The sequence below is a fragment of the Rana temporaria genome, chromosome 4 (assembly GCF_905171775.1).
Source record: "Rana temporaria chromosome 4, aRanTem1.1, whole genome shotgun sequence".
In the NCBI taxonomy this organism is placed as follows: Eukaryota; Metazoa; Chordata; class Amphibia; order Anura; family Ranidae; genus Rana; species Rana temporaria.
Genome location: NC_053492.1, coordinates 394,705,102 through 394,710,614, shown reverse-complemented (window position 1 = coordinate 394,710,614; position 5,513 = coordinate 394,705,102).

Sequence of the window (5,513 nt, the reverse complement as noted above, 5' to 3'; positions counted from 1 at the left end):
AAATATGTTCCCTGGGTGTGTTCTAACTGTAGGGGGGGGGTGGGACTGACATGTGTAAATGACAGATCGCTGTTCATGAAGGGGAACTCCAGACCCCCCCAAAAAAAAATAAGGTGGGTTCCCTCCAGGTGCATACCAGGCTCTTAGGCTTGGTCTGGAACATAAGGGGTTAAACCGGGGCCCAAAAAAATAGCGTGGGGTCCCCCCCAAGATCCAAACCAAGCCCTTATCCCAGGCACGCAGTCTGGTCAGACAGGAATGGGGGTGGGGACGAGCGAGCGCCCCCCTCCCTCCTGAGCCATACCAGACCACATGCCCTCAACATGGGGGAGTGTGTGCTGTGGGGGAGGGGGCACTGCCCCCCACCCCAAAGCACTCTTGCCCCCATGTCGATAGGGACAAGAGCCTCTTCCCGACAACCCTGGCCGTTGGTTGTCGGGGTATGCGGGCGGAGAGCTTATCAGAATCTGAGAGACCCCTTTAATAAAGGGGTCCCCAGATTCCGGCCCCCCACCCTATGTGAATGAGTATGGGGTACATCGTACCTCTACCCATTCACATGGGGGAAATGTAAAGTAAAAAAAAAACACCACACAGAATAAAATATTTTATTAATCTGCTCCGGAGCCCCCCCTTTCTTCTTTAGCTCTCTTAGAAGGGGGGGTTTCTTCTCTCCCGATCTTCCGCCGGGACCCTGGGCTTCGGTGATTGCTGCCGGGGGAGGGCGCCATCCCTCGGTCCTCTCCGGAGCCTTCCGCCGGATGCCCCCACCCCATTTAAGCTCTTTTTCATTAGGGAGGGGCATCCGGACTTCGGGGTCTTCTGCCGGGGGATGGCGCCTATCCCCCGGTCTTTCCGGTGCCTTCCGCCAGGGTTCCGGTCTTCCTGGTCTTCTGCCGGGGGTGCGCCAACTCCCCGGTCTTTTCTCTTCTGTCTTCTCTGCTCCCTCTTCTGCCTGGCTCCCCCGCGGAGCCAGGGCTTTCTTCCGTCTTCTTTCTTCTCTCTTCCTTCTTCTGCCTGTCTCCTCCGGGAGCCCAGGGCTTGTCTCCGCTGTCTTCTTCCTTCTCTTCCATTCGATGTTGACACGACGAGGTTCCGCGCTGACATGCCGTGTCAGCGGCGGGCATGGACTTATATAGGGTAATGCCACCATGTGACCTCAACCCATGTGACATCACATTCCCTGGGCATGATGGGAATGTGATGTCACATGGGTTGAGGTCACATGGTGGCATTGCCCTATATAAGTCCATGCCCACTGCTCAGACGGCATTCCAGCGCCGGACCTCGTCGTGTCAACATCCAATGGAAGAGAAGGAAGAAGACAGTGGAGACAAGCCCTGTGCTCCCGGAGGAGACAGGCAGAAGAAGGAAGAGAGAAGAAAGAAGACGGAAGAAAGAAGACGGAAGAAAGCCCTGGCTCCGCGGGGGAGCCAGGCAGAAGAGGGAGCAGAGAAGACAGAAGAGAAAAGACCGGGGAGTTGGCGCACCCCCGGCAGAAGACCAGGAAGACCGGAACCCTGGCGGAAGGCACCGGAAAGACCGGGGGATAGGCGCCATCCCCCGGCAGAAGACCCCGAAGTCCGGATGCCCCTCCCTAATGAAAAAGAGCTTAAATGGGGTGGGGGCATCCGGCGGAAGGCTCCGGAGAGGACCGAGGGATGGCGCCCTCCCCCGGCAGCAATCACCGAAGCCCAGGGTCCCGGCAGAAGATCGGGAGAGAAGAAACCCCCCCTTCTAAGAGAGCTAAAGAAGAAAGGGGGGGCTCCGGAGCAGATTAATAAAATATTTTATTCTGTGTGGTGTGTTTTTTTTACTTTACATTTCCCCCATGTGAATGGGTAGAGGTACGATGTACCCCATACTCATTCACATAGGGTGGGGGGCCGGCATCTGGGGGCCCCCTTATTAAAGGGAGCTCGCAGATTCCGATTAGCCCCGCCCGCATACCCCGACAACCAATGGCAAGGGTTGTCGGGAAGAGGCTCTTGTCCCTATCGACATGGGGGCAAGAGTGCTGTGGGGTGGGGGGGCAGTGCCCCCCTCCCCCACAGCACACACTCCCCCATGTTGAGGGCATGCGGTCTGGTACGGCTCAGGAGGGGGGGGGCGCTCGCTCGTCCCCTCCCCCATTCCTGTCCGGGCCAGACTGCATGCTTGGGATGAGGGCTTGGTTTGGATCTGGGGGGGACCCCCGCGCCGAATCGGCGCGGGTTTAACCCCTCACGTTCCGGACCAAGCCTAAGAGCCTAATGTAGCCCTGAAGGGGGACCCGCGCCGATTTCAAGTTTGAAATTTGGCGCCGAGTTCCCCTTCAGGGCTGAAAACAGCTCGGAGATTCCCGTGCGTCGCGTCACGCAGCGCAATCACGGGTACGCCGCTTGGTATTTACCAAGATTTTCACGGCGTACTGACAAGGCGCACGGGAATCCCTGACTTTTCTCTCTGCGCATGCCCAGTATGCAAATGAACCTCCCGAGGTTCAGGCGCACTGTGCAAGCGTACGGGGATCTGTTTTCAAAAAAACACTTTCCCTTTCAATTCGGCCCGCCAAACACTTTAAAACACATGTCACTTCACTTCCCCTGCATCCCCCCACCTCCCCCCCTAATAAACTCCCGCCCAAACCCCCGCAATTTACACTTCAATGTGCCGTGCGCCAGGTCTGTACTGGTGCACAATGCACCCTCTCCTGGGCGCACGGAGCACATTAGTAACTAGGGAAATACACTGCACTAGCAGCGTATTTCTTTAGTAAATGGCCAAACGGCTGCTACTCCTGCTTTTACTCCATGAGTCATGGAGTAAAGGCTTGGTAAATCAGGCCCAATGTGTCCATGTTCCAATTTGTTTTTAACCGCTTGAGGACTGCTGCATGCAGATATATGTCTGCAGAATGGCACGGCTCGCGACCTGGTCCTTAGCTTCATGACCATCCCCACAGGAACTGCGGACCCGATCGCCACCGGTGTCCCACGATCAGGTCACAAGAGAGGAAGAATGGGGAGAGATAAGTATAAACAAACCTCTCCCCGTGCTTCCTAGTGAGACTGACACCGATCGTCTGTCATACGGAACGACAATCAGTGACATCACAAGCACAGCCACTCCCCTCACAGTAAGAAACACAAATCAGGGCACAGTTAACCCCTACAGCGCCTCCTCCTGGTTAACCCATTCACTGCCAGTGTCATTTGTACAGTAACCAGTGCATTTTTATAGCACTGTTCGCTGTAAAAATGACAATGGTCCCAAAATAGTGTCAAAAGTGTCCGATCTGTCCGCCATAATGTCGCAGTCACGATAAAAATCGCTGATCGCTGCCATTGCTAGAAAAAAAAATATTAATAACAAATGCAATAAAACGACCCCCTATTTGGTAGCCGCTATAAATTTTGCGCAAACCAATCAATAAATGCTTATTGCGATATTTATTGTAGCAAAAAGTAAAAAATATTGAGTTTTTTTCAAAATTGTCGCTCTACTTTGTTTATAGTGCAAAAACTAAAAACTGCAAAGGTGATCAAATACCACCAAAAGAAAGCTCTATTTGTGGGAAAAAGCCACGTTGCACGACCGCTTAATTGTAAGTTAAAGCGACGCAGTGCCGAATCGCAATAAGTGGCCAGGTCTTTAGACTGCATAATGTCCTGGGGCTTAAGTGGTTAAGGTGTTATTTTCACATAGTGTTCTGTGTAAAGAAGCAGTTTATGCAGATAATTTACATTTGTAAATTTATTTTCTACACATTAATAGTAAAACATGTCCTGAAAGCACACACATAATAATATTATATGAGTCTTATCTTAGCAGAAGCATTATAAATAGATAAAGACAGTTAAAAAGAAAGAGGAAATGTTCTGTATTTCATGTTCCTCACATGTTGAAAGTGAGAGGTTCATTTTGAAGAAAGATGATCTGCAGCCGCATGTTGATATCATTTTTGCAAAACCTGTTAAACTTTTAATTGGTGAGAGAGATTTAGGGGTTCCATAGATCATTGTGTGATAAAGCCCAGGAGGCCTGTACCTGGATATATGATAACTAGAACCGTGACCACCAAATTAGAAAGTGAACTTGAGAAATAGTTATACCAACCTTGATGCCCTGAGTGCTACATATAGGTCCCTAAGGAAACAATCTGGTGAGACAAATCAAGAGTAGGTGATAAAATTGGACATGTTTAACAAATCAGTAAAGGGTGAGGAAACGTTCATGTCATAAGAGGAAAAACTAAGTTATCTTGCAGAAAGAATTGCTAAAACTCTTAAAATATCTGAATATCTGTACTATTTCCAGCTTTTGTAGCAAAAATAAAAGGGATACCATACAGGTTTATTCGTTTAGTTAGATGGAAGTGCTTTGTACAAGATTTTGGAAGACTAAAGATGAGGGAATCAATCTACACAAACTGATACTTGCAGTCTTGTGTTATCTGGGCGTTGTTTACATTTCTATGATATTTGCTGTTGGCAGAAATTCATGAAGGTTTGCACTTCATGCTAAATTGTTTGCGCTACTTTAACAAGAATAATTTTGGATGTTAGATATGATTCAAGTCACCATTAGGTCACCTACATTTGGCAGTAGCTAATTAGTAGTCTGTATAACCCTATTCACAACTGCCAATTTTATTATTATAATTATTTGATTTGATTTAGGTTATACTGAAAACTGCACATGATTGGGGCTTTGTTGATGCCACCTATAGTCTATAATTTTTTCTTGACACCTGTTACTATTTTTTTAGAATGCGCTCTGCACAGGATGCAGACTGGTGAAGTGAGACTGTGAGGCCCCGTACACACGTCCGAGAAACTCGACACATCGTTTTGCTCGTCGAGTTCCTTGTGAAGTCGCCGAGGATCTCGCTGAGCCAAGTTTCCCCATTGACTAACGAGGAAATAGAGAACATGTTCTCTATTTGGCTTGACGAGTTCCTCGTCGGTTTCCTCGGCCAAAAGTGTACACACGACCGGGTTTCTCGGCAGAATATGGCTCCGGTCGAGTTTCTGGCTGAATTCTGCCGAGAAACTCGGCCGTGTGTACGGGGCCTTAGACCAAGTATTTGGTTCACTAATAAAGCAAAATGCAGTTTACTAGTGAATCCTGGCTTGGAGCAAAATGGTCAGATTTACTGCATATACTCATGCAAATTGCTTTACTTGTCCCTCTCTATGCATGTTCTAAAATGGTAGATTTATTAAATCAATAGAGACTTTTTACTTATCAAAGTGAAAGTTCACTTCACTTATTCAGTTGTGTGCACAGTCAAATTCTACAATTGAAGGATCATGTTGACTGTTTTTTTTTTAAATTTTAGCATTGGAATTGATGATGATTTGCATCACTGGACGACGTGTTTGGTGATTGATGTATGCTATGGGGATTTTTTTTAAATTAACCACTTGCTTACTGGGCACATATACCCCCCCTCCTGCCCAGGTGAAATTTCAGCTTCGTGCGACGTGGTTCCCAAACAAAATTGACGTCCTTTTTTCTCCACAAGTAGA